This window comes from Pleurodeles waltl, chromosome 3_1 (genome assembly GCF_031143425.1).
Source record: "Pleurodeles waltl isolate 20211129_DDA chromosome 3_1, aPleWal1.hap1.20221129, whole genome shotgun sequence".
In the NCBI taxonomy this organism is placed as follows: Eukaryota; Metazoa; Chordata; class Amphibia; order Caudata; family Salamandridae; genus Pleurodeles; species Pleurodeles waltl.
The window spans coordinates 272,230,806-272,251,088 of NC_090440.1; positions in this window are offsets into that span (position 1 = coordinate 272,230,806).

The following is a 20,283-nucleotide window of genomic DNA, read 5'->3' on the forward strand; positions in this document are numbered from 1 at the left end:
CCACGTGTAAGGAACTCTGTCACCCTAAATCCGGTGTTTGCTCTGGCTAACTAGCAGTGCCTCATTTCTCCCACGGGGAAGAGATGATTGGGCAGCCGAGCGCATGACATCTTTGGAACTTCTCAGGGAAGTTGTGGTCACTCAGATCCAAACCAACTCTTCTCATTTACAATATGATCTCATATACAAATGACAAAGACAGTATAAGTTTTATATAATGTTTTAATAAAACAACTGTATTTTAGATAATAAGGCGCGAGCCGCAATAACTAGAACAATACAACACAGTAGGATTGAAATAGTCACCAGGAGAGTAAAACATAAGAACAAAGCTATCATAGTGCCTAACAGTTTCTACTCTCCCTCTGCTTGTTCTATTTAGAGCACAGCATGTTAAGCTTCTAGCTTGCCTTTTTGAATCACTGGGGAGACATCAGCCCTCATACCTGAGCAAAGGCCTGTGATCTGGTTCAGCATCTGCAACGAAGCAGTCAGCGTCTAGTTGTAGTTCCCTGGTCGGAATCTCCCTCTTGCGTGTATTGGGACAAGGAAGTGATTTTATAACTAACATGTCATCGTGATCACAAAATGTCCCTACGCAGGAATGCCAAATCTAAACTCCTACCACGTCTATCGGCAATGTACCAGACTGTATCCTTGACTGAAGCACAGAGTGAATATGTTATAGAGAACTCCAGTGCTGAAGTACACCCTCCCCTTGTCGGTAGCAAGTGGTTCCAATAATATAAAAGTATGCCCCAAATATAAACAATATATAAAACCATATATTTCGACAAGGTCAGAAGACAACAAAGTCATAAATTTAGGAAACATGTGACGATAAAGCCAAATTCAATATAGTGTCAATTTTGCAGGAGAGAGAAAAAAATCCAATCGTCAGACAGAAGCAATAGAACGTAGGAGCTCCTCCACTTCGATATATGTTAATATCGGAAGATCCACGCCACAAAGTACCATGGAGCAGGTGTGTTCCAAAGCCCCAAAACCATTCAGGGCGGCACCCCGTGCAGGGCCTATGAAAGAGACAATACCATCTTCCTCCAGGAAGGGAATCTCATGAACCGCCTCACGAAGCAAACGCAACCGTAGTGCACAAGTCTGGGAATGAGCCCTAATCGGGAACATCAACAGATCAGGATCGACCACTGGAGGGCGCTGCAGTGAGAGACAGAAAGCCAGTGCATGTTCAAACGAGCACCGAAGGCACCGAAACACGGGTTGCACACAATCCAAAACCGGTCTGAATGACAGAGACCAGTCACACTCCAAATGGCCCAGGAGTGTAGCTCCAAAATGCTGCATCATGCGTTCACGACACAGCTGCGCTGACGGGAGCAGCAATATAGGATCTCGTCGTGGCGGGACAGCCATTGCAAAAAAATAGCAACAATAGCAAGACTCCAGCCAACAAAGCCAAAGTAATCGGGAAACCCCCAAAAATGCTTCAGAAAATAGAGTGTATAGCCGAAGGTATCAAACCGAATATGGAAGAGAAGGTATAAGCAAAACCAACACCAACAGCTTTGAAAAAATGAGCAATACCAGCAGTGCTGGATGCATTAAATATACGTCCCACAAGTTCACCGAAATGACTTGGAAAGTTAGTATTCAAAAGGGACTGTATCTCCGCCGATGACCTTGCCACCTGAAGTGCGTAGGTCTCGCTAGCAGATGTAAGGGCCACATGCTTTTGAAACAATAAAGCTTTCAGCCGACTCAACTTGTCGAAATTAACCTTGGAAGTAGCAATATGAGGCCAGATGTCCGCTACCTCCCTAATTTGAGTGGGGGGAAACAACACATTCCCGCAGCACGTAACGGCCTTGTTGACAACGACAACGTAAACTATTCCGGCACGCATGCCACAGCAGCGTTCGCTGTTAAAAACAATGTAACTGCCGTTAGAAAGCACCTGGAAAGTGTGTTTAATAACCGGGACTGGAACTCCCTTCAGATAACAAGCTAAGTTAGCAATCGAAGCGTTACACGCTTCGTGCAAGGACAGCTGTTTACAAACCATGGAATGGCTGACAGAAGCTTTGCATTCGCTACCGCTAAGAAAAACCTCCCTCAGACCATTAACACATCTGTATTGAAAGGGAAGCTCCCCCACCTCGTGTATGTAATTGTCTCCCAATAGTTCATATCTACCCACCGGAATGTGCTTCAAACAAGAAGTAAATTGCAGAGTGGAGATAGGCAAATTAATAACCCCATGAATCAACCACTCAGCCACCGTGAAAGGCAGTTTCTCCAATTTCTCAATATTCAACATAACATATGTCGCTTCCTTTTTAGCCATCAGCTGTTGTTGACGAGTCAAATTAAAGGAGACAAAGATCTCTCTGGCACGAATGTGCTGCCATGGAACGTGACCTGCCTTCAAGGTCTGAAGAGTCCAACCCAGCTGCATGATGGACCGCGTCTGACTCTGCCCATGATATAAAGAAGACATGTCCGATTTAATAATGTCAATAGCAGAGGAAACAATGCTGTCAATCGTATAAACACGGTCAGAAAGGGTATGCATGCCATTATCAACAACAGACAAAGTCTGCAGCAGATTTTCCTGATCAATCTGCCTCAACCGGGCTGCAGCCTCCTGTTGTGAAAGCTTCCAAATCTCATTATAAACTTCGTACAAAAATCTTTTCTTCCGTGGTACCTTGGGACCTGACAAAAAATCTTGTAAATCAGTATCATTAGACAGTAACGTGAGATGTGACTTAACTGCATCCAGCGTGGATGACTTCAACCATTGCTGACAAAGCTTCCCCATGCTGTATGTAGTTATAATATCAGCATGTTCTGGCGAAATGTAACGAGGGTCTGCCCTACTAGTCCTGAACCCCCCTGAAGAGGTGACAAAACGTTGATGACACTTATTAGTGTCTACAGGCCATAATAACCACCCGCCCGGATGTATCGATGAAGTGTTAAGCGTACCATTCTGGACCCAATGTGTAAATTCACTAAAAGTAGCATTCACATAGTGCTGCCAGTTGTTTAATTTGGAAGGGACAGGTATACTAGGCAAATTTAATTCTCTAATTGTTGCCAAGCCCAAACAGCTAGTCTGTTGTACTGTGTCATTGAGGAAAATTATCTGCACAGGGATAATACATGCTCTAAATAATATGTCCCTGCCTCGCATCTGCCAATTTTTCGTACCCCAAACACTTTTCAAGTCAACAGTCTTAAACCAGTATTCATACCCCTCGACCGAAAGTTTAGATACAAACAAATTTGAATACAGTAATTTAGTATCGGTCAATAACATTTGCTTATTAGAATACGGAGTAACTTTTAAATAGTAAGACTTAGCATTTCGTTGATCATGCCCAGAAAAATATGCAAATTTATCATAATACGTTTTCGAACTCCCTTGTGGAGGAGTCGAGCAATGTTCCCATTGCACATAATTAAATATGGACTTAGGGCTACTAGCCTTATGAATAAAGTGGTGTCCATAATAGTTGTAGCAAAACATGTCACCATGATTATCTCTAAATTGGTAAGCATCTTCATCGTCATAGACAGTATAATATTGCAAATCTGTCAGCATAGAATCTACTGTCTTCACATCCCAATCATCAGAAACAATGCCTGGTATAACAATATCATTCATTGATAACTTGAGGACATACGGTATTTGAATCAATTCAGTGGGACCATATATATCAAACATTACTTTATCCCACACAATCCCATCCGGAATCGGTATTGCAGAAATGTTTACATTGGACAAGTCTCTTCGAACCATATGAGACGAAAAATGTGGTTTTAACACAGTCTCCATGTGCTCAATGTCAGACCGATCAGGAAGAAAATGACCATGTATTACTAGAAAAAAAGTAACCACAAATCCCAACCACAAAAAAACAGTCATTACAGCCATAAAAAGCCACAAATAGTTCCAAGGAAAAACAAAATATGTGCTTTAAGCCATCTCAGCAGCTTACGTGGACCTCGGATTGAAGACATCGAGGACGAGGAGCTGGACACTGCATCATCAGCGTTGTTGAAGCAGCCAGAGGCAGTTCTTGCAAAAGGTGCAATTGTGAACAAAGAAGCAGATGGAGGCTCTCGCCTTGGCACACTATAAACCAGATGTTCAGAAACATCAGTAGAACGTACAGCAACTTGATCAAAAGATTCCAAATTAATTGTTGTCTGTGGAACAATCGCAAGATCATCTTCCACCCTCCCCAAGCTCGGAGAGGAAACAGCGTCAGTGTAAATCACCTGCAGCGGGACTTCTTCCCCAGTAGTGAGAGGGATTCCGGAACTACTGGGTGTCCCTCTTGGTCTGCTGTGCAGAATCGGCCACATGTTGTAACTTGACATTATCAATGGAAACAAAGCGATTTCCTTTGGTCCCTTGCAGCGGCGGTAAAATCACAGTTCTTGTGCCGCTAACCCCTAACACAGGGACAGGTGCTCGATAAGAAGGACCAAATTATTTCTTTACTGCGACCTTTTCACGCACTAGATCCCCAATCCTGGGTATCCAACCAGTAGGAGTTACTGGCTCATCCTTAATTCCTGAGGAGGCAGCACTTGCAGAAGAGTTATCTTCACGGAATTGTTGTAAATCCTGCAAAACAGTGACACGATCATTTATGTCAAAGGGCGTATCCACCGCCTCCACACCAGGACCATCTAGATCAGGAACATACATTCATGTTCCAAACAGGCACTCATATGAAGTACGACCCCCCAGTGACCTTCTAGGCAAGTTATTAAGTGCTCTCTGTACTCCATACAGATGGGCTAGCCAACCACGACCCGTACCTATAACTCTGGCCGTTAAGGATTGCTTTAAATCACGATTTAAACGCTCCACAACAGAATTTCCCTTGGGATGAAATGGAGACGAGAATTGGAGTTGGACCCCCAACGAAGCCATGGTGTCCCTGAATGCCTTCGAATCAAAAGCAGGGCCCTGGTCCGAATGAAAAGCCGCAACTGCAAATGTATCGACAAAGATGCGCAAATCTTTAATAACAGTTCGAGCGTCAGCCGAGCGTTGTGGCCATACCCACACAAATCTGGAGCACGAATCTACAGCAACCAATATATATTTGTATGCACTATCTGGTGTCAGCGGACCACAATGATCCAAGTACACACACTGTAAAGGTTTATTTGAAATCAGAAGGGGCGCCTGCTGCGGGCATCTAGCCGACGAAGCTTTAATTTGTTGACAAACGTCACAACAAAGGACATACTGCTTTGTCTCTTTATAGAGACCAGGCCACCAGTAACGAGCCTGTAAAAGTGAAATCATGGCAGCCACACCAGCATGTGCAGTTGCCAGCCCCTCGTGCTGCAGAAATTAATCGAGGTCTCTCAATTTTATTGGGTAGTTCACGTACACCAATGCCTGGAATATTAACAACAGCATTTAGCGCACTACTCAAGCAGTAACCATATTTAGAAGGAAATCCTTTAGGAAATGGCGTGCCATCAGCCATAGCTTTTATGGCAGCCGAAATCTCTGTGTCTGGTTTGGAACTCGAACGAGTCACTGCGGCCACAGTGGCGACAGCCACTGCTGACTTTGCGGCTTCATCAGCCAAAGTAGTCCCAGCAACATGTATTCCAATGCGCTGGTGTCCAAGTGTATGCACAACATGGACCTTAGGAAGCGTTTCTTTCAGATCCGCAACCTTACCCCACAACAATTTATGTTTAATGGTGTTGCCTTTAGAATCTTTGAACTCATTCAACTTCCAATAGTGCAGATATTCATTGAAAGACTGAACACAGTAGTAGGAGTCACAGACCAGCAAGGTCAAAATCACCAGATCCGCGTGCTCCAATGCTAACAATAGAGATTTGAGCTCAGCCAGCTGTGCCGTGCAATCTCCCAAGGTTTTAGTATAAGTATGTCGGGGGCAGAACACTTCCCCCTCCATAGTGCCGCTCACCACCACACATGCAGCAGAATACTGTTGTTTAGTCCCAACCGCTGGTTGCGCAGAGCCATCGGTATACATGACCACCTGATATTGGTCAATAGGCAATGTGCCAGCAGGGACTGGGTACTCCATTTCATATTGAAGAAATTCTTGAGTCTGCAGTTTAGGGTCAAATATGTAATCTACATCAGTGGCCGTCAAAGACGTAGCCCATTGTATCCATCGCGGGTGTAAAGCTTTTGAATTTGGAACACTTGCTTTTGTAACAGCCTCCAAGGCCGGAATCGGGGAAACGACAATGATGCGTTGGCCCTGGGCAAGCGGTCTTTCTTTAATCACAGCCATCTGCAGTGAGTATTTTCTCAGTCTGTGCAAATCTTTGTTCTGCAGCAGAATACAAGTGAGACTTGTATGCAATCGGGACTGTCTCACCCTCAGTAAGGGTGACATACGTAAACCCAACAGCCCCAGGTATCACCCTGATGACTAAATGTGTCTTATTGTCCCGTGTGTGTAAGTGTTTAACTGCTAAGAGATCAGTCTGTAACTCTTGTAGTATGTGTATGCTCAATCGTCCAAAATCTACTCAAAAGATTTGGGCGAATCAGTTCGTATAAGGGTTTTATACGCGTAGCATAATCAGGAATGTAAGTTCTGCCAAAATTCAGAAACCCCAACAATGACTGGAGCTTCCGAACCGTATTAGGAGGGTGCAATAAAGCACACTTCTCCAAAAAATTAGGCGCTAAGCTTTTGCCCTCACTCGACAATTCATATACCAGAAAAATGACGCTGAGGAAGGCAATCTTCAATTTCTTAAAATTAAACTTATAGCCAATTTCAGCAAACCCCACAACAATGCGCGATACACGCCTTAGATGTTGCAGTATCTCATCGTCTGTCAGATATATATCATCAACTTATGACAACGCTTCAGGGTCCAACTTGTGCAGAATTTCAGTTACACAAGCCAAAAACAGTCCTGGACTATTCTTATACCCCTGAGGCAAACGACAAAACTTTTTCTGAGAGCCAAACGCACTGAAACTGGTATAGTCCCGACTTTCGGGCGCTATATTTTGGCAGAAAAAATCCATTCGAGATATCCAACGTTGTTTTGTATTTTTTACGCACTATATTATTCATAAGCGCTGCGCTATGTGAATTCTGTATTGCATATGTGCTTGTATGACTATTCAAATGTCTGTAATCCACCACTATCCTATAGGAATGGTCCGGTTTGGCAACCAGAAACAAGGGATTATTCATCGGCGAGACACAGGGCTCAACTACAACATGGTACTCCAATTGCGTAACAATTTTCCTAACCGATGCCCTTGCTTCAAATTTGATAGGATACTGCGGCTGAGGTTCGCCCTTTATTGGAATTACATGATAAGGTGATTGTTTATCCCACCCCACATTATTTCTATATAGAGCGGGGGCCTGTGTAAGAGACCATAATTTACTATAGGACTCCACAAGTTCTCTCGGAACAAGTGGTGAGAAGGAAGGTGCAATAACCTCTTCCCCCACTGGACAATCGCGAACAAAGTCAGGTGGCCAATCCTGTTCGGCCAGCAGAACATCATATGATTTTACCACATGGTCCCAAAAGATGGCGTGTACTATGCGGTCAATGTCCCCTTCTAATTGCAGAGTCACCTGATATACTCTATCAGGATCAGAGACTCGCATATCCGCCGTTTCGACTTGTATGAAGTCATCAGTTGCTTTCACCTCCAGATGCTCTAGAAGACTCCGGCGAACTATTGTGACCTCTGCCGCGCTGTCTAACAGTGCCAACGCCCATGTCTTGTTCATCAAGAGAACTCTCTTCTTGAGCGGCATGTCTAACTGAGACTGCTGCCACTTTCTTCTTTTTAAATTGTTGCTTTTGTTGGAGCGGTTTCTCTTCCTGTTTAACAGAAACCTCAGTTGAGCGTTGTGATTCCTGTCTCGGTTTCATGTACTCAGTTCTCCGCTCTGATCGCCCACCTCTCTCACTTCTCTTCTCTGAGGAGTCCTGAAAGGAACGAGATTGGCGTGTATCAGTATATTGATATCTTTCAGGCGTCTTCAAATTATCCCTATTCCTGAGATTATACCTATTCTGCAGGGTCTCCGGTTGCGGAGACTGTCCCCCATCTTTCTTAGGTGTTTGCTGTTTCTTTTCCCAGCGCTTTTTAGTACCCTCAGGTTGCTGCTGTTTAGCATTATCTTTATTATTTTTACCCTGCAATTGGGGTTTGTGTGGTCTAGCCCCTAGGCTATCGCGACCAATACTGGAATATATTTCCGCTATTATTCTTGGGAGTTCCCGCTCTTGATTAATCTGCGGAACTTCCCGAAGACGCATTCGCACTGCCAGTGCTACTACCTCTCCCTTGAGATTACTCAAAATAATAGAAGAAACTGCGGCAAAATTGCCCATTAACTGCATGCCCAAATCTAAGGCAGGGGCAGCCCCATATTCATCTTGAATTTGTTTAAGCACTTCCGGTAAATTTGCTAATGTCGGTGTACCGTGTGCCGTAGTGTAGAGCGCGGCAAACACCGTGCCCCAGGTATTACAAAGGTCCACCGGAGGAAGCATCCCATACGGCAAACACATCGTCAATATTCTATGTTTATCCCGAGGTCCCGTATGGGGAAATACTGCTTCCAGCGTATAAATTTTCTGCGCCAGCCAAAATGGAGTCTCCTCACGTTTAGCCGGTACTTTACCCATAACTGAGTGTACAGTGGCTGGATTAATACCCGGAACCACTGCTTGTGGGTGTGCCGGAGCAGCACGCGCTGCATTAGTCTTTAAGGTCTGCATTACAAACTGAACTAATCGCCTATATGTAGCCGTTAAGTCTGTATATAAACAACGAACTTCAACCACTGGCAACTGAGCAGCCGCAGGATGAGGTGTATATGTAGCCAATAAAGGCCAGGTAGGACCATCATTACTTAGTGGACCCAACCTAACTTGTGCTACTGTGTGTGGGAGGGCGCCATCAAGCCAATTATGGTGTTCTTGATAAGATAAAGGTATCTCTAAATATGCATAAGCCCTGTATTGTCCAGGGACATTCGCAACAGTGTATTCGTGAAAAGTGTTCGTACCCCCATCAACTGCTGGAAATATGACCCAAGAATAAAAAAGTTCTGTTCTATAGGCTGCATGGGCGTCCACCACAAAAGTGACCGGACCCCCCTGGACCGTCAGGCCATGTGCCACCAGATGTCCCGTGAGCGGTTGTCGCATATTGATTGCTATATTCACTACATTAGGATTTGCCATTTGTAAAAAATAGCACTAGGTCAGAGAAGGCACACCAACATCGGGGTTTTCCTTTTAAAGTTCAAGCTTGAACAACCATCCGCAATTAATAGGATCTACCTATATTGCGGTGGCGGAAGTCCTCAGTGCCACGGACGTCTCCGTATACGGAACCAAGGAGTCAATATATATATGAGACCGAGAGAGTCAGCCGGACCCGAAAATTAGAGCCAGACCAATCGTTGGTGGCGCCATGTCGCGTGGGCTCTCATTATCCTAAATGAGACTACTGGATTTCTAGGCAGCAGGATCGATAACGGTGTGGGGGACTGAGTCTGACCCACGTGTAAGAAACTCTGTCACCCTAAATCCGGTGTTTGCTCCGGCTAACTGGCAGTGCTTCATTTCTCCCACGGGGAAGAGATGATTGGGCAGCCGAGCGCATGACATCTTTGGAACTTCTCAGGGAAGTCGTGGTCACTCAGATCCAAACCAACTCTTCTCATTTACAATATGATCTCATATACAAATGACAAAGACAGTATAAGTTTTATATAATGTTTTAATAAAACAACTGTATTTTAGATAATAAGGCGTGAGCCGCAATAACCAGAACAATACAACACAGTAGGATTGAAATAGTCACCAGGAGAGTAAAACATAAGAACAAAGCTATCATAGTGCCTAACAGTTTCTACTCTCCCTCTGCTTGTTCTATTTAGAGCACAGCATGTTAAGCATCTAGCTTGCCTTTCTGAATCACTGGGGAGACATCAGCCCTCATACCTGAGCAAAGGCCTGTGATCTGGTTCAGCATCTGCAACGAAGCAGTCAGCGTCTAGTTGTGGTTCCCTGGTTGGAATCTCCCTCTTGCGTGTATTGGGACAAGGAAGTGATTTTATAACTAACATGTCATCGTGATCACAAAATGTCCCTACGCAGGAATGCCAAATCTAAACTCCTACCACGTCTATCGGCAATGTACCAGACTGTATCCTTGACTGAAGCACAGAGTGAATATGTTATGGAGAACTCCAGTGCTGAAGTAGGCAAAACAGTGTGATATGAATAAAAAACAACACCGTAGAACTGGCTATTTGAAAAATAACAGTACGAAGCCTGATAAAAAGCATTTAGAGCAAAGTGCACAGAGGCTCTAAGCTGTTAGCAAATGAATAAAATACATTCAGGGCAAAGTGCACAAAGGCCTAAAGCCTGAAGCTAATGCGCAAAGGATACGTAAAACTAACCACACTACAAAGCCAGATGGAAAGATGCAATAGTGACCCCTAGGGGGGAAGGGGTGACCTCTAGTGAAGACATAGCAGAAGCCTTCACTAAATACTAACAGGAGTTATATGTGGCACATCTGCTACAGGATGAACAGCAGATTAGGGGTTACCTACAGGACCTTGGAGTCCCAGTCTTCAATGCAGGGGCTTGGGAGGTAAGATTACTTTAGATGAACTTAAAGCAGCCACCATGATATGAGAAGGTCTAGGCCCCAATGGGTTTCCCGACGGAGCTATTCAAAAGATTAAATGAAATTCTGGCCCCTCATTTGCTAGATATGTTCCAAGAGGTGAAAGATCAAGGGGTCCTCCCCCCAGATCTGCGTCAGGCAGAAATAGTGGTAATTCATAAGGAGGGGAGGCCTTAGACTTCCTGCAGACCGATCTCCCTCCTAAATGTGGAGGTGAAAATTCTAGCTACGGTTTTAGCGATGCAATTGATTCATAGAGACCAATCTGGCTTTATGCCGGGGTGCTCCACAAGATATAACCTAAGGCATACGCATAACTGGATACATACTAAATTAAGGCACCCAGACCCACATATGTTCCTGGCCCTCAGTGCCGAAAAAGCATTAGATGCTGTGCATTGGTCCTTACTGGAAGGTACTTTGGAGAGATTTGGCATTGGCCCCAGATATTGAGAATGGGTGAGATTGCTTTATTGCAGCCTGGTGGCTGCTGTGAGGGTAAACTGAACTTTTTCCTCAGAAGTCCCAATTGCGAGAGGGACTAGGCAGGGGTGCCCCTTGTCCCCCTTGTTGTTTGCCCTCACAATTGAATAGTTTGCATGCCAGATTTGGGTGCATCCAGAGATAAGAGGGTTTACATCGAAAGAAGGACAGGAGGAAGAGGAGCGCATCTCATTGTATGTAGACAACTTCCTTCCATATGCCACAAAACCCTCTGAAACCCTCCCAAGACTGTTCCAAGTGTTTGCAGAAAATGGGAGATACTCTGGTTACCAAATGAATTGGGATAATTCTGTGTTATATGCCCCCCAGGAAGACACAGGAATATACATGACGTACAAGAAGGATATTTCCCATGCACACAATTTAGAGAAGGTGACAAGAACCTGCCGAACAGATCTGGAGTGCTGGGAGGGTCTTTCACTCACCTTGATGGGGCGGATATCCATGTTTAAAATGATCCTTCTTCTTAGTTACTATGGGGGTCATTCTGACCCTGGCGGCCGGTGGCCGCCAGGGCCACCGACCACGGGAGCACCGCCAACAGGCTGGCGGTGCTCCCACGAGCATTCTGACCGCGGCGGTTCAGCCGCGGTCAGAAGCGGAAAGTCGGCGGTCTCCCGCCGACTTTCCGCTGCTCGGGGGAATCCTCCATGGCGGCGGAGTGCGCTCCACCGTCATGGTGATTCTGACACCCCCTACCGCCATCCTGTTCATGGCGGGAAACCCGCCATGAACAGGATGGCGGTAGGGGGTGCCGCGGGGCCCCCGTAAGGGGGCCCCTGCAGTGCCCATGCCAATGGCATGGGCACTGCAGGGGCCCCCGTAAGAGGGCCCCGCAAAGTATTTCAGTGTCTGCTTTGCAGACACTGAAATACGCGACGGGTGCAACTGCACCCGTCGCACCCCTGCAACTACGCCGGCTCAATTCTGAGCCGGCGTCCTCGTTGCAGGGGCATTTCTGCTGGGCCGGTGGGCGCTCTTTCGGAGAGCGCCCGCCGGCCCAGCGGAAATGTTTAAATGGCCGCCGCGGTCTTTTGACCGCGGTGCGGTCATTTCACGGCGGTACCTTGGCGGACGGCCACCGTCCAGGAGACAGAGGCCGGGGGAAACCGGGCAGCTCGGAGGGCTGCTGTGCGACAGGGGGGGGAGGAGAGGCCCAGGGAACCCACTCTCCAAGAGGCCCTCACCACCATCATGGGGGCCTACCACCACTCCCAAGAGACGATGGCGACGGTACTGTCCAGGTTCACGGAGATCCAGGCACAGCAGGAGGAACGCTACATGGGGTTCAGGGAGGAGCTGAGAATCATCGGGACCGCAATGGGGACCATCGTCCTGGCCCTCAACAGGATAGAAGACGCGTTGCGGGACCATGTGGCACCACACAGGGCCCCTGTCACTAGCCCGGACCAGGAACAGCCTACCACCTCCGCCGGCGCTAGTGGACAGGAGGCCCCAACACCACGACAGGCCACCAGAACCCCACCTCCTGCTGAAGAACAACCACCCCGTAAGAGGAGCCTGAGATCCAAAAAAAAGACAGAGTAGGATGTCAAGACCCCCGCCAGCAGGACATACCCCCTGAACTCTTCCCACTGTCCCACATTGCCACCCTGTCCAACCATGAACTGCCTCTGCTCCATCCTTCCACAGGCAAAAGGACAATGCACCTGTGAGACTGAGAACTGGACTCTGCCATGGACATTACTCCACCCCCACCCATCACCCTTATAATCACATGTACCAATATCTAGCACTGTAAATAAATCACATATTGCACACAAATCAGTTTGGAGTCATGCTGTATTATTAGCAAATGTATTACATATTACTGTTCAATATCTGTTCTGTCAATTAGTGATGACAACATACCAATGTCAATACGCTGTACTTCATGGGCAAACCAAGCAGAAGTCAGGCACTGAGTCATACAGCACTGAGAAGGGAAGGGAAAAACAAAAATTACCCAACTAGATCTGGTGGGAACTACAGAAAGTACAGATGCAGGAGGCTATAAGCAATTGTGAAATGGCGTGGGTGATTCTTACCTAGGTGTTACTGGAAATACTGTTGTATCACTCTGTCCCTATTGTCTGTGTCGTCCTCTGAGTCTTCCTCCTCTTCACTCTCCACAGGCTCCACGGCTTCTACAACACCACCATCTGGACCATCCTCCTGCAGGAAAGGCACCTGGCGTCGCAAAGCCAGGTTGTGAAGCATACAGCACGCCACGATGATATGGCACACCTTCTTTGGTGAGTACATTAGGGATCCACCGGTCATATGCAGGCACCTAAACCTGGCCTTCAGGAGGCCAAAGGTTCGCTCAATCACCCTCCTAGTACGCCCATGGGCCTCATTGTAGCGTTCCTCTGCCCTTGTCCGGGGATTCCTCACTGGGGTCAGTAGCCACGGCAGGTTGGGGTAACCAGAGTCACCTATTAGCCACACACGTTGTCTCTGTAGCTGCTCCATCACATAGGGGATGCTGCTATTTCGCATCACATACGCGTCATGCACTGACCCTGGGAACTTGGCATTTACATGGGAGATGTACTGGTCAGCCAAACAGACCACCTGGACATTCATCGAATGATAACTTTTTCTGTTTCGGTACACCTGCTCATCGTCTTTTGGGGGTACCAAAGCCACATGGGTCCCATCTATGGCACCAATGATGTTGGGGATATGTCCAAGGGCATAGAAATCACCCTTCACTGTAGGCAAGTCACCCTCCTCTGGGAAAACGATGTAGCTCCGCATGAGTTTCATCAGGGCAGACAACACTCTGCTCAAAATCTTAGAAAACATAGGCTGAGACATTCCAGATGACATGGCCACTGTGGTCTGGAATGACCCACTTGCCAAAAAATGGAGGACTGACAAAACCTGCACCAGAGGGGGAATCCCTGTGGGTTGGCGGATGGGGGACATCAGGGCTGGCTCCAGCTGGGCACACAGTTCATGGATAGTGGCACGGTCAAGTCTGTATCGAAGTATTATATGGCGTTCTTCCATTGTCGACAGGTCCACCAGCGGTCGGTACACGCGAGGATTCCTCCTTCTCATCGCAAGTCCCAGCGGACGGTGCCTAGGAAGGACAACATGGAGCACAGAGTCAGCCAAACCACAGGTACGTACAGACAGCTTGCACAGTTAAAGAATGGCAATGGGTTGAAAGGCATGTATGTGTGGCAATGCAAGGCCTAGGCCTGTGTGTCGCAGTCAAAATTAAGCCATGTAGGCCCTTGAAATGGCGGCTGCCTGACCTGTGAAGTGGGACAATGGGATGTGAGGTCAATGCGCTGGCGGGGCACACCGTGGCGGTAGGCGGTCGAAGACCGCAGCGCAAAGCCGCATTGGTTAACATTGAAGCCTATGGGTTTCAGGAGCCAATGACGAAGTGCGCCGGCGGTCGCGGTACGCACCGCCGCGGGCGTGACCGCCATTTTCTATCTGCTTAATCACTCGAGACCTGATCATCCACAGGAGAGGACCTATACTGCAAGTGCTGCTGTGACCTCGGTCTGGAAGATACAATGGCTGCTGCGACTGGGGAAAGGGCCCCTGCCTTCACGTCTGAAGAGTTGGAGAAGCTCGTGGATGGGGTCCTCCCCCAGTATGCGCTACTCTACGGTCCTCCAGACCAACAAGTGAGTACACCGGGTGCACATGGAATGGGCTATGCCTGTGTGGATTGGGGTGGATGTAAGTTGGTGGGGTGGGGGGCGAATGAGGAGTGCAACGCCCGACAGATGAGAGCATGTGCCATATGGCAAAGTTGGTGGGGGGGGCCAATTACATCTAACATGCAGGTCATTGATGATTTCCTTCTTTCCACCCTGTACATGTCAAATAGGTCAGCGCCCATCAGAAGATCGAGATTTGGCGTGCCATCGCCAAGGAAGTCCGGAACTTGGGGGTCCACAACAGACGGGGCACCCACTGCCGCAAGAGGTGGGAGGACATCCGCCGCGGAACAAGGAAGACCGCAGAAACACTGCTGGGGATGGCCTCCCAACCTAGGAGGGGTGCCAGTCGCACCATGACCCCCCTGATGTCCCGGATCCTGGCGGTGGCCTACCCTGAATTGGATGGGCGGTTTAAGACATCACAGCAGACACAAGGGGGTGAGTATCAGCACATTCTCCTATCTTTCTGCGCAGTGGAGGCGTCTGGGTGGGGGAGGAGGGCTGTGGGTGACATTAGGCCAGGGCGCTTTCTGTAGTGTAGTCCTCTCCCTTAGGCATGGCCCTGTGCCCCCGGCCCCCACCTCGGTAGGGTGACAAGTACAGCCATTGAAGGTCCAGCATCTCCCATGTGCGCGTTTGACGTCTCTTGGCCTGTTGTCTTAGTCAGTAGTACTGAGTAGTGTACCCCGAATGCGCGGCTTAGTGCATTAGGCACCTGTGTCTGTCCTCTCCGCCAACGGTGTTGACATTGCATGCACTCAACCTGGTCTTCTTTTTTCTCCCCCCACCCTTTCTCTTCATCTTCTTGTGCATGTGTGCATTAGCATCATCAGGCGGAGGAGATTTGGCATCGGAGCACGAGGGAGCTGCAGGACACAAGGCCCCGGTGGGCCCAGGAACCGACACCGAGGGCACCAGTGATCTGGAGGGCGAGGGGAGCACCACGACGGGGACCGCTGGTGAGAGCAGCGAAAGCAACACGTCCTCGGATGGGATCTCCCTAGGGGTGGCGGCAACATCCGTGCCCCCGCCTCTACAGGTACAGCCGCCACCCAGCGCACCAGCCCCGCCCTCCCAGCAGCCCCTCAGTCTTCGCTCCGTGCCCGTTCGCCCAGGAAGGCGCGCGTCTCCTTCGCCCCAGGCACCTCAGCCCCTGCCCCTGTTGCCCCTGCTGCCCTCAGTGCGGAGCTCATTGACCTGGTAAGGACGCTCATTGTTGGGCAGACGACCCTTTTGAATGCCATCCAGGGTGTGCAAAGGGAGGTGCAACAGAGCAATGCGTACCTGGAGGGCATTCATTCAGGTCAGGCTGCCCATCAACGAGCGTTCACTGCTCTGGCCTCAGCACTGACGGCAGCCATTGTCCCTGTTTCCAGCCTCCCTCTTCTTACTGCCTCCAGCCTTTCTCTGTCTCCTGTTCCTCAGCCTATCCCATCCACACCATCAGACCAGCCTGCACACACCTCAACACCCAAGAGCAGCTCATCCAAACACAAGCACCACAGATCCCACAAACACTCACCCAAGCAACACCCAGATGCAGACATGCCAACAGCCACTGCCACCCCTGTGTCCCCCTCCTCCTCGTCTCCCTCCTCCCTCCCTGTGACGTCTACACTCACACCTGCATGCACCCCAACATCAGCCAGTGCTTCCATCACCACCTCACCCTCCAGTACAGTCCACACTCGTGCAGTCACCACCCCCACTGCCATTTACACGTCCCCTGTGTCCTCTCCCACTGTGTCTGTCACCCCACTTTTCCAAGACACACAAACGCAGGCAGCCACCCACCCAACAGCCATCCACCTCACGACAGCCTACAGCACCAGCACCTTCACCCAATGACAGCACACCTGACTCTCCTACAACCACGTCCTCTACCTCCACTTCCATCTCCACTTCTCCTACCCTTTACCTTGGACCTAAAAAACTTTTCATGGCTAACCTTGACCTCTTTCCCCCCGATGAGCTCCCCCATCCATCTTCAAAGAGTCCCAAGAGCACCGCAGCCACCACCAGCCCAGCTTCGGGTGTCACTGTTGTGCATGGGTACTGGAGCCCACCCTTTGCCAGCAGTGACACATCGATTAGCAGCAAGGACACGTCCAGCCCCCCCCCGGCAAGAGGACCCGCAAAAACAAGGGCCGCCGTGCGAGGACCGACAGGGCTGCCCCCAAGGAGCAATGTGCGGCCACTTCACCACCCACACCATCTAGGGGAGGCAAGGGCCCGAGAGCCCCATCAAAGGAGCGGAAGGGCAGCAGGAGCGCGGAGAAGGTGGACCCCACATGCCACATCCCAGCTGGGAAGGAGGACACTAAGGAGGCCAGGAGTCCGTCCCCGAAGGGTCCAGAAACGTCACGGTCCGAGGGCGACTGAGCAGGGAGTCCAGGCCAGGTCTGGCTCCCTTGACCTGCTGGATGAGCACCGCTGAACAGGGCCCGCCGTGCAGAAGAGCACCGCTGAACAGGGCTCGCCGTGGAGAAGAGCACCGCTGAACAGGGCCCGCCGTGCAGAAGAGCACCGCTGAACAGGGCCCGTCGTGGAGAAGAGCACCGCTGAACAGGGCCCGCTGTGGAGAAGAGCACCGCTGAACAGGGCCCGCCGTACAGAAGAGCACCGCTGAACAGGGCCCGCCGTGCAGAAGAGCACCGCTGAACAGGGCCCGCCGTGGAGAAAAGCACCGCTGAACAGGGCCCGCCGTGGAGAAGAGCACCGCTGAACAGGGCCAGCGGTGAAGATAGGCACCGCTCCGCTGGGCCCCGCCGTCTCAAGCACCGCTCCGCTGGGCCCTTCATCTCAAGCACCGCTCCGCTGGGCCCTTCATCTCAAGCACCGCTCCGCTGGGCCCTTCTTCTCAAGCACCGCTCCGCTGGGCCCTTCATCTCAAGCACCGCTCCGCTGGGCCCTTCTTCTCAAGCACCGCTCCGCTGGGCCCCGCCGTCTCAAGCACCGCTCCGCTGGGCCCTTCATCTCAAGCACCGCTCCGCTGGGCCCTTCTTCTCAAGCACCGCTCCGCTGGGCCCCGCCGTCTCAAGCACCGCTCCGCTGGGCCCCGCCGTCTCAAGCACCGCTCCGCTGGGCCCCGCCGTCTCAAGCACCGCTCCGCTGGGCCCTTCTTCTCAAGCACCGCTCCGCTGGGCCCCGCCGTCTCAAGCACCGCTCCGCTGGGCCCCGCCGTCTCAAGCACCGCTCCGCTGGGCCCTTCATCTCAAGCACAGCTCCGCTGGGCCCCGCCGTCTCAAGCACCGCTCCGCTGGGCCCTTCATCTCAAGCACCGCTCCGCTGGGCCCCGCCGTCTCAAGCACCGCTCCGCTGGGCCCTTCATCTCAAGCACCGCTCCGCTGGGCCCTTCTTCTCAAGCACCGCTCCGCTGGGCCCCGCCGTCTCAAGCACCGCTCCGCTGGGCCCTTCATCTCAAGCACCGCTCCGCTGGGCCCTTCTTCTCAAGCACCGCTCCGCTGGGCCCTTCATCTCAAGCACCGCTCCGCTGGGCCCTTCTTCTCAAGCACCGCTCCGCTGGGCCCCGCCATCTCAAGCAGCGCTCCGCTGGGCCCTTCATCTCAAGCACCGCTCCGCTGGGCCCTTCTCCTCAAGCACCGCTCCGCTGGGCCCCGCCGTCTCAAGCACCGCTCCGCTGGGCCCCGCCGTCTAAAGCACCGCTCCGCTGGGCCCTTCATCTCAAGCACCGCTCCGCTGGGCCCCACCGTCTCAAGCACCGCTCCACTGGGCCCTTCCTCTCAAGCACCGCTCCGCTGGGCCCTTCTTCTCAAGCACCGCTCCGCTGGGCCCCGCCGTCTCAAGCACCGCTCCGCTGGGCCCTTCATCTCAAGCACCGCTCCGCTGGGCCCTTCTTCTCAAGCACCGCTCCGCTGGGCACCGCCGTCTCAATCACTGTTTATGGTTCACTGTGCCCACCATGCCTCCTCCTTGACCAGTGGAGACTGTCATCCACCTGATGGAATGTGGCTTTGCACTCCCCAGGATGGTCCAGTGGGCAGCCCACCCACTGTAGAGACATTGAGAGACTGTGGCTTTGCACTCCCCAGGATGGTCCAGTGGGCAGCCCACCCACTGTAGAGACATTGAGAGACTGTGGCTTTGCACTCCCCAGGATGGTCCAGTGGGCATGGTGGCTCCTCGTGGATCTGGCGTCGTGGACTCATGTGGCTGTGGTGCCCCCCCTTCCCTTCCCCCTGAGGTGCCTGTAGTTTTTACATCTGATGCCCCTGCAGTGTTCTCTCCAAAGGACTCAGGTCTCCTGTGTGGGCTTTGCCCTTGTTTCTCAAAACTTTGGCCCACGGACATGATGAATTCGTAGGATGTGCAGGACTTGTTACTTCAGTTATACACTGATGTGTATGTCATTTGTTTTCTTGTGAATATCTTTCATGGTTGTACGATATTTTTCAGGAGCTTTTTGGTACATAAATATTTATTCCAAATTTGATTATGTCCTAGCATTTTTCTGGGGTGTTTGGGTGGTGTCACTGTGACTTGTTGCTCTGCATTGGTGTGTACATAGTTGGGGGGGGGGGGGGGTCGCATATGTGTATGCCCGTAACCTTTCGTCCTCCCCCCTCCCGTGTGTCGTAGGTGCAGTACTCACCGTTGTCGTCTGCGCCGGACTTCGTACTCGTGGTAGATGAGAAGGTAGACGAGAGCAGGTAGGATGTTTAATTCGGGTTCCATGCTGTCCTCCTTCCTCCTGGAGTGCGTAGTGGTGAGCGTTTTCCCGTTCGTAGTCTGTTTCCGCCGTGTTTTTATCGGCGGTGCTCCCGCCCCGGAAAAGGTGGCGGATTGGTGAGTTGTGATAGTGTGGGCGGTACATTGTCTGCCACCTGGCTGTTGGCGGTGACCGCCGCGCTGTTTGTTTGTTCCGCCGTGGCGGGCGGAGTGTTAAAGTGGCTGTCTGTGTTGGCGGTTCCCGCCAGGTTCAGAATTCCATATTTTTTACCGCCAGCCTGTTGGCGGGTTGGCCGCCGCTTTAACACCGACCGCCAGGGTTAGAATCACCCCCATAGTGTCTGGCCAATTCAGAGATGTTGATGCACACACTTTGGCCAATCTGGCTTTCAACGTCCCATTCACCTGCCAAACATCTCTAGTTGCTAACTGCAATTAAGTCATTTGCTCCGTTTCTAATGCTGCACACAACATTTTCAAGACCTTGTCATTGAAATTAGTTCCTTGGTCTGACTCCAGCGAAGTCAGAAAATCAAACCTTGGTATCAACTCACTCAACAACAATTTGGCTACTTTGAGACTTTTCTTTCTCCTGGTCAGGTAGGCCTCCAACCCACGTGAGAATATGCGCACACTCACCAGGACATATCTCAGCCCGTTGCACATAGGCATTTCGATGAAGTCCATCTGCATTCTGTT